The 10,280-nt window shown below is 40.8% G+C and overlaps 1 long non-coding RNA gene across 1 annotated transcript; it reads left to right on the top strand.

Moving 5' to 3' along the window:
• Positions 1 to 7,667: 7,667 nt before the first annotated feature.
• LOC148156450 (uncharacterized) lies at positions 7,668 to 10,280 on the top strand. Its single transcript, XR_015764563.1, has 2 exons — positions 7,668 to 8,246; positions 8,430 to 10,280. It is a non-coding gene; the product is annotated as an uncharacterized LOC148156450 (long non-coding RNA).

Below are 10,280 nucleotides of genomic sequence, written 5' to 3'. Positions count from 1 at the left end.
AAATCTTCAGAGGGGCTGGACGGTTTTTTTTTCTCCCCTCTCTCTCTCTCTCTCTCTCTCTCTCTTCTTTTTCTTCTTCTTCTTCTTCTTCTCAGTCATGCTTCTGTGGCTCACAGAGTTTTGAAGCATGTCATTAAGAAGCTCAGAGCCAGTAGAGCAAAGGCTTGAAATTACACGCTCCATACTTGCTTAATTAGAGACTTCACTTCTGGGCTACACACGTATATACAAACAGATTTACTTAAGAAAACTCATATTTTCATTTAAAGGTGTCAGTGAAATGGTCATTTTTAAACTCTGTAACAGGGTCACTCAAAGATACATAAGGCCCTGGGAAGATGGATATCAGAACCCAATTCCCGTTAAAGAGCTACACTTAGTTTTTTGATTTAAAGTTCGAACGACATCTTAATATTTTGGATGGCAAGTCTATAAAACAATATGGCTATCGGAATTCAAATGGTGCTTTAAAGAATCTGTAATCAGTGGAAATAAGGCAATTAAAGTTTACCCACACAAAACAGACTTTCAAATAGAACCGCAGCCCAAATCTCCCCGAATAAAACTGTGAAATCTCCCTTTAGTTTGCCCTAAACTAAAGGGCAACCCTCCCTTCAGTCACCCCACAGACACTGAAAATGTTGAGATTTTGAATTATAAATAGTTAAATACATGTTAAACTTCTTAAAATAAAATAAAATAAAGCAGCCCTTTAATATTGTATCAACTCCAGCCAACATCAGGTTTCTGAATGTTTAACTTCCAGCTAAACATTAGAAAAAACTATTCTGGGTGCAACATCACTTTTTTCCCTTGTGGTGCCCTGTGCTTAAAGCCACATTGTTCATATATAAAAAACTACTAATGGATACAAATACAATGCTAACTTTAACCATGTCAAGTAAATGTGGTGGAAGTGTCTCTCTAGTGTTTGTGTAAACCACTGAATAAACTAACATGCAGTCTGTTTACATCAGTTTGGCCATACAACTGAACATCTTGCAAACTACGTCCCATCGTACTTCAAAATAAGAGCATAAAAATTTTTAAGTCAATTCTGCACTTTTTTCCTGATCGGTATCGGCCGATACTATACCTCAGATATCTGTGTAGGTGTTGGAAGCGAAAAAGTGGATCGATGCACCCCGAGACATCTCGAAAATGTGCATCAAAAACTGTATGTTTGGTGCACAGTTACAAAGGAATAAACAGATAAGCAAAAGTTTAAATACGTAGTTATGAAAGGGAATGAGACAAGTAAAAAAGCAAGGAATCCTGCTGACTTGGAGTACGTACACTAGGCCAGAGGAGCGTGCTGCTTGGCATGCTCCTCTGGAAATTCTCCTGTTTCCTTCAAGGCCCGCATAAGGAACAGGGTCTGTCTAACTCTCATTTGCTTTTGTTATTATAGTTGAGGACACGCAGAGAGGAGTTTACGCTCTGGAACACTCAGAAATTATTCATCTGCTGCAGCTCTTCTCTGGCATGTTTTTGCTCTGCATGCTCGAGAAGTGACGTCAGGCTGGGGCTCTGACCCTGTGACCCCAAAGGCTTATGATTCTTTAGAAAAAAACGTGATTGCTCCCTTAACTTCCTCTGTCATCAGCTGTTGGGTTACTTTTTAACATACATGCAGCAAAAAAACAACAACAAAAAAAAGTCATGTTGCCAAACTAAAAGAGGAGCTCTTGTTAGCATACTTGTGCATACTTTTATTTGTACAACTATATTTAAAAGACTTTTCTGAAAGGAAAAACTTTACTGGCCTCCGTTATTTTGTGTTCCCTCATTCTTGGCTCTCAGTCAGCGGGTGTGGAAAGTCGTGTTTATGTCTCGGTGTCTGTTTTAGACGTGTGCAGCCATTAGGTACTGCAAGGTGGACTTCAAGCCACAAGGTGGAGATCTGAAAGCATTTTAAGGCCCAAACAGGCCACAGACCTCAGCACATGTGAGGGTTTCAACATCCTGCTCAATGACCACAACATTCAAACAAAACTTCTGTATAAATATATACCTAACTTTACAGCTTCATCTGCTTCAGTTGAACAGGAACCCCCAGCATAACCCCGGGAGGCTTATTTTAGTCCACGTGCCATTTTCTTTTACTTTCAGCTTCCTCCTCCTGCACAAGCTTCACAGAGGTTTTTTTTTTTTTTTTTTTTGCCTTTGAGCTACTTATGCCTTACAGTGTTTGCGCAAAACACAGATAAACAAGAACCAGGCAAACATCCTGAGCGGTAATATGCTCAAAGCCGACGCCTTGTGTTCCTGTGAACTGCTTTGGTCAAGTTGGACGGCAAACAGAGTGACCCTTACAACAACTCTCTGGACGCATGCCTTCAGATAACACTGACAGCAAACGGGCAACTTCTGCTATTTTAAAGATGATAAGAGACGTCACTCCTCCAGCCCTCCCTCTTGGTGACACGATGAGACTGTTGGTAATTAAATTTGACATGGTTGCTCTATTTTTAGAGCCCCAAGACGACTTCGTTTGACTTTCTGTTTTTCATAACCCAGATAATCTCCTCTCCAGTTTCTTGACTGGACTTTGCGTCACCTTTTTCATACTTGTGCACCGTTTTCTACTAAAAGTTTTCCTTCCACTCAACCTTCCACTAATATCTTTGGATACAGCGATCCGTCGAGAACCTGTGACTTTTAGTGGCCTGTTTGGTCGAGTGTGACTTTGACAACTGAGCCAAGCTGCAGTGAAAAGCAAATTGCTTTTCCCACATTGCAGCAGCTTTATTTACAAACAGCAAGAAGAACAGCAGCAACAAAATCCTCCTGCTGCACAAGAAGAGCAGCAGATGAAGGCGAATCAAGAGTTCACCAGCATGGCAGCTTTCATCTGAACAGATCCACTTTTACACAAACAGATGAATCTATATTCAATCGACTTAGCTTCTCAAAACGCACTCATGTTGCATACACATGCGTCCATGCGTCAAATTTAACCATTACATTCCTAATTTTTACACTTATAAAAGAAAGGGTGAAACACTTGATGTAGAGAACTACAATTTGAAGATTATAAATAACAGCGTTGGATTATAAGCACTGAATGCAGCCCCACAAAAAAAAAGAACAAAGAGTTCAGCCATGTTAGGGGAAATACCTGTAAAGGGCCTGAACTTCGGTAGTGGTTTATCTAGTCCACAGATGGTGGATTTGTTTAGACACGCTGATGGTGGTAAGCTACATTGTAGCCTCAGGAGCGAGGCTGCCGTACACGATACGTGGAGTATACACTTTATGTACTGCAGTGATGACGGTGGTGATGTTCAGAGAGCCAAATAAGCCTGAGATCTCGTCAGATAAAATTGTATTTTGCACTAAATGACAAAGTAAGCTGCACAGATGGGCTTGTGTTTACAAAACTGTAATCTGAAACGGATTATAATTGACTGCTCAACATGGTCTAGTGTAGATCACATACTGACTGCTGATAATTACCCCACTGAACCCTCTTTAAAATCCTCTGCTATCCCAGTGAAAGCCACCCTGATGGAAAGCATCTATTGAAAATTTTCCACTCAAATCTTATTAGTCTTATATCTTAAAGTTTTTTAAAAATGTATCCAATCAAACCCAGATAATATAAATGTGAATTACAGAGTTTTGCTTGGCATGTTGTGTCTTAAAAACAAGACAATCAGTGGTGTTACGAGACAAAATGCTCTTGTTCCTGTGTGTGCTTGTATCACATAAATATAGTTGCTTTTTATCGTGTGTGTTGTTGCAGGCCCGTCTTTGCCCTCACTGATGCTTCTCCTCTAATATGTCAATCTGAAAAGTGAACCTGCCTCAGGATGTGCCTCCACAATCCTTCAAAACTTACTTCTGCCCCAGAGAGCTTAAGTTAGCTCTCACGGCGTTAGAGTCAAACTGTTCAAGACACGGTGTGGAGTACGGCTTTCGGGGTCGTCTAAGGACTGAAGATGAGTAAAGACAGCACAAAACAACAGTGTGGAAACTGAAAGGTGAAATCAAGCTGGGAGAGGAGTAGAGCGGAAGCTGAGCTGAGCACATCTCATCTGGTGTAGCTTCTGCAGCAGTAATTGGCTCTGTCAGGATGTGTAAATCTTTTGAGACCTTCACACTGCAGATCTCTGGAAGGATGTGGGCTGCCTGCCTGTCTCTATACAGTCACAACATAAACTGAATTCAGAGCCGAGTGGTTAGGACAGAATTTAGGAAAGAGATGCATTTATCGTATTTTAGAAATTGGTTGTAAGAGTTTGCCTCACCTGAACTGTGTTGATCAACACACTTTGCTAAAGATAAAAACACTTTTCATTGACCTAACGCATCAGATCATACTTTGTTTCTTTCCGTCACTGAATCTGACTGAATCCTCTCTCAGTTTTTCTGAGCTGACCAAGCTTCTTTGTTCGTTTTACAACCGCTTTGAACGACATACACGCCGACATCCTACACGCTGCTTTGTAATATACCAAAAACGACTCCGTTTATCGGAGTTCATGCTGCGAAAGCTGTTCAAAAACTGTGGACCAAAAGACATCTGCAAGACAACATTTTACTGCACTCAAACATGTGTGAAATGTATCTCAGCGTTGCGTGCATGCAACCGTCGTCTTAAAGCCACAAAGCCACAGAAATGCTATGATTTCCTCAAATATGATAAACAGAGTAGTGATGAATAACATCTTACTTTGAATGTTGTTGCATGCAGCCTGCCACAAATTCCTAACGTATGACTTCAGGATTTCATAGAATTAACTTTGTGTCCATTGCTGGGCAAACACCCAGCACACTAACACTACTACACACACACACACACACACGCACACACACACACACACACACACACACACACACACACACACGCATACACACACACATCCCCGTTTAATAAACTGGTACAGCTATTTTAGTGCCACAACAGCCTTTCTATCTCCTTTCCCCATCGCTCGTCTGCTTGGATTAGTTGGAGACATAAAGGGAAAGCAGGATTTGCCCTCAAAACTTCACAGACCAGCAACCTTTGATATCACAACTAATGGTTATTGTTCTCAGAAAGAGTATAAATAGGTGTTCAAAACTGTGCCAAGGTTGTTTTGGAGCGATTCCACCACAAGAGAAGGCAAACATCCGATCAAATGCCGCAACATGCAGCCCACTCCTTGTGCGTCCACAGAGCTCATTGATACAGGAGGCAAAAACGTGTCTTTAGCTGTAAGCATACCAAGAAACTTCCTCCATCACTTTGAAAATGGTCACAAATCCAAGGTTTTGAACGGAGCATAAGTTCACGGGGCTTTACCACAGTGAAGATCGCCCGGCTGTTTGTGCTCAGCCTGCAACTACTTCTGTGGTTCAGCAGAGCAGAGAGAAGATGACGAAGATTACGGCCGTGCAATTCACCGAGCCCAGATTACAGAGAGCAAGCTGGGTTCTCTTCCAGCGAGGGGGGAAGATTTAACTGGCCTGGCCCCCCAATAAATACTTCAATATGGCTGACTTAAAGTGGCCGAGGACACAGTCACACTTTAGAGTAATGAAGCTGTCTGATGTTGAGGCGGAATAAATGTAGTAAATCACAGGATTTCACGCATGCTAAAAAGAGAACAGTGATCCCTGCACTAATGAAGCCTGTGTGGGTGGATACCTCATCACATCACAAATGTTTGGCAGTCGCACAGAAACACGGAGGTGTGGAAAGTAGCAGCCCGATCTCACATTGTGATACGGAGGAAAAAATGTATACAAACCCATTTTGCAAATGCACACACAAGTTGGAGACAATGCTTAGTGTTATTTGCAAATGAGTCAGTTCTTGTGAGAGAGAATAACTTTCCAAAGCTTTTGAAACATTGGTGGCATATCGAGCAATCTCTCTATCTTTTTTTTTTTTATGGGCCCAAATGTAAGAAAATGTAAAGCATCATCAACATCCTGTTGCCTGTGTGTCTCATATTTGTTTCTTCTGGTCTCCTGCCATTACATACAGCTGTCAAAATTAATACAGTCCAACATGACTGACTTGTTCTTGATAGAATTGGCTTTGCTGGAATGTGTAGTAGAGTAATAGAAAACCAGCAGGATCAGCAGTCGTGACATGCATGATGCAGACTTTGTAAATGAGTCGGTTATTAAAAGGAACGTGTTCAGGAAGGATTATCCCAGTGTTAAAGATAAATCAATCGAAACTCGTCACGTTTATTGTAAAAACACACAACTTTTTTATGTTGGTGATCAACTATTCTGCTTGAAAATCAGTGAAAACAGTGATCAGATATTAGGAAAAAGTTGACTGGAGAAGAGACAGCATATAAACATGTGTAGAAAATGGTGGACTGCTCAGCTAAAACAAGCAGTAATGGTTTAAAGTGAAAACCAAAACCAGAAAGACATAAAAGAAAAAAAACTATTTTGAAAGAGCTCCGATTCAGTCAATGAAGGTTTATAGTTACTGGTCAGTAATTTAACAATTACAAAATGTGTAAGTGGAACAAAGTAATCAGCAAAAAGCTCCTGCAAAGTCCCATTGTTGAAGAGAACAGTCCTAAGGTTTCTTTTTCTGCACCATATTATAGTTTTAGTAATTTAATCATAAGTAAATTGGCATTTAACTGAGAGAAAACAGAAAACATTGATAATGTCACATATAAGGCAATAAAATGTAAAGTTTCTGTTCACTTAAACTAAAGCTACACAATTTCAGATAATTTTTACATTTATATTTTTCTTCTGTTTTAAAGAAAAAAATAATTTTATTCTTTTTTTATGTTTTGATTGAGTTGTCTTTTACTGTCATTTATTTATTTATTTAATCCTTGCATACACAACCAATCAACAGCGAATCAAGGCTGCTAAAAATGTTTTTGGACAAGCAAAAAAAACAAAAACGTTTTGCCGTAAAACCACTGCAGCTCTCACACACCTGCGCCATTTTCTACATAAGGGAACCTGATGTAACATTATGCAGAAACTCCCAAAGTGCTGATTTAATTAGTTTTGCAGTCTTGACTGAGGAACATCAAATGTGTCTCACACACTTTAAAAGGTGTAACCAGACTCAATGTTTTATAAAATCTACTGTATTTCTTCACTTAATACCTCAATATAAGTCTGCCAATGTGTGTTCCCAGTGAGATAACCAGTGAGTCAGCAGTCAAAGCTTTATGGTCCTTTGGGCATGGCTGCTTTTTGGATAGACATCCAGCGATAAGCAGGAATAACGATGTCGTTTCACCATCTACAAATAATTAGTCAGCCAGGCTGAAGCTTACAGATGGGGGATAATAAAAAAAGATTCAGATCTGATGCAATACCATAGGCTGCGCTCCAAAACACGTCCACAGAGCGGGAGCCCACTGATCACGGTTTCCAAAGAAACCCACTTCAATAAACACTCAACATCAGAGATGTCTGAAGGGTGGGTCCTCCTGGGCTTTCCTAGCCGTGCATGTGTACTTACAAATATCTGCAGATCCCTTCGTCAAGACCAAAGTTTCATCTGCGCGCTTCCCATGGGAAAAGGCTGAGCCGAGACGGGGATGAAACGACATCTTAGACGAACAAAGTCTCCACAGGATAAATAGAAACAGAAAATAGTTTAATGTCTCAGAGACTCCTTTACTGAGAAGATCCTTATTTTGGCTTTTACTTATTTATCCCTTTACCAAAAGGTGTTACACAAATAAGGTCCATGCTAATTTTGCATAGAGATGAAGAGCTTGTGTTTTTTGTAAATTACAGTGTCTTAACTACTTAAAAACAGAAATGACTGGCTTTGACACGTTTTTCCCAGCAAACACCTTTTCTGTCGTGCCGCTGCTACCTTTGATCTCAGCCAAACAGATGCATGAGTTAGTGGCTGAGAACTTGCAGTGTGAATAGGGTGCAGCTCCATGAGCCCCACTGCCACCCCCACACTCTGCAACACTTCCCCTCACCAGCGGGCCGAGTGGACGGGGCTGCTGGATACGCGCTGGGTGTGCCAGCACAGGAAGCAGCGCTCATCCTGTGCCACCTTCTGCTCTTGTTGCAGGCAGGAAATACCAACATTAGCCGACACTGATAAGAGCGGAGAGCTGAACCGTGGCCACGTGGTGAACACTGCAGGACAGCAGCAGAAGCATATATTCTGCGTTTATGCGGGTACGAAAGGGAGGAAGAGAGAGATTTACACAGCTGGCTATGTGACCAACACTGGTAACACTATACTTTTTACAACCAGCGCAGGCGGAGAAGAAAAGCTGGAAGTCTGGGACTCTGTAAGTGGGGTTTATGCAGGGTGACTTTGCAAAGTGTTCATATCCTTTGAAATTTTACACATTTTGTCAGAATTATATTTCGACATGTCAAAAAAAATTACATGGATCTATTACTTTTAAGAATTCATGGATCAACTCCTGTGAATCCAAGACTTTAAAACAATCTGTATTCATTTCTTCCAGCTCAAGATTGAAGGGACTGGAGGAGCTGCAGTGGATCCCCATCAGGCCAGTTTGGCTTCACCCTGGAAAAGGTTGTTGGTTGATGACATTACAGAAAAAAAAAAAAATGTGTATGTAGTTTGACTGTGTCGATCCAGTGAATGAAAGCGTTTCAACACCCTGCCACCAAAAGAAAAAACAAAAATCACAAATTAAGAGTTTTACACTCTTGTCATGGTAGTCAAACATGTAAACCTGTATCGTCGTTCTGCTGTGACGTCGCCAGTCGAAATGGAGTTAACTTAATCCCCCGACTCGGTGAGGCTCCTCCTCAGCCACGCCAGACCTCCACCCCCACTCTGCTCTGTAAATGCACCATGACTCTACATACACATTTACCTCCAGCCGTTCAATGGAAATTGAAGCACTGCTCTCCTCTCGCCTCGAGTTTGATCACCGAGAACCTGCTCTCCATTCCTTCCTGCTTAAACACACTTTGCAGGAGACAGAAAGAGATTGAGCTCTGAACGTTCCCTGCACATCAACCCAGCAGCGCGTTGGATGACAAGAAAATTACAAGCCTCCCTCTACAGGAGTTATTGCGGGGTTTCGTGCAGTCTGCTACGGCTGTATTTTAGCTATCAGTTAATGAGGTTTCGGGCAAACTGTTGATGGAGCATCATGAGACATTCCCCACATGGCTGAATGCTAATGTCTGAGCTTGTTGAGTAATCTGCTTCCAGATAAATGGATTTTTCCATCAGGGCAAAGGCATCAGTTTCACATTTACACATTTTTTTTTTAAATGTGATTTCATAAAGTTCACCTCAGCCGTCAAGAGTTAACTGCTTCATTTCTTTTTTTTTTTTTTTTTTTTTCTTTGGTTTCCAAATCTCAGTCTGCTTATACGAAGTGGCTGCCAGCTATCTCACAAAAAGAAATTCCTCACAGAGAACTCCTACGTTCTCTCCTGACAGCAGGATGATTTAGATATCTCAGGAAATCAGGTTCAAGCTCTTGTGCAATAAACAGGACTTTAATCATAAGATAAATTTCAGGGCTTGAGGTTTATCTTGTGTTATGAAGAGGTGAAGAGGTGGTTTTCTTAGATCAGTTTTACAAATAAAAATCTGAAAGGTGTGGCTTGCATTTGCAATAACTCCCCTTGAGGAAATACCCTCTGGTGACTTTTCCCCCCCCCATTACTCTACCAGCTTTGCACATTCTACTGACATCTGGCTCAAATTTTCTTCGCTAAAAAGAGCTCAAACTCTGACTGAATAGAGTGTTTCTGTGTTGGTTTTATTTTGGTTTGTCCGATTAAAAAGAGGTTTATTATACGACGACAAACCGGTTATTTACCTTCTCCTTCCTAATTATTTGCCGCTGTGTGACGATCAATCATAAAAGTTTGTGATTGCAATGTGATTAAATGAGAAAACCCTTGAAGCGGTGTTAATACTTATCCAAGAAGATGCATTACTTCCTGTGGTCAAGTAATTTAATTATTCTCAAAAAGTGCAATATCTTTATTTCAAGTTGTTTATGTTCTTCAAACTTATCAGGGATTCAGTTTTTATTAGGTTGCACTATCAGAACAAGCAGAGCTCACCTAAACCTTTATTTACAGAGTGAATTATTTGGTCTTCAGACTTTAAAATCCAATCTGTCTTGCTTGGGTCTGCCTCTGTTCATCACTGTGAATAGGAGAGAGAGGAAAAGTGGGTCTTACAGCATAATCAGCTGCTTTGTGCATAATACCAGCACAGTCAGAGATGTGTTGCTCTTTGTTGATGAGGAGAACAGAATGAGTCTTTGCTTCTGCGCTCCGTTTCTCAAGCAGTTTTTATCACTAGCAGAAAAAAAAAGAAA

This window comes from Poecilia mexicana, unplaced genomic scaffold (genome assembly GCF_051168715.1).
Source record: "Poecilia mexicana isolate PSO_F unplaced genomic scaffold, ASM5116871v1 scaffold_11, whole genome shotgun sequence".
Taxonomy (NCBI): Eukaryota; Metazoa; Chordata; class Actinopteri; order Cyprinodontiformes; family Poeciliidae; genus Poecilia; species Poecilia mexicana.
Note: the sequence above shows the minus strand (reverse complement) of the source record. Positions and strands in the feature narration are given on the sequence as shown.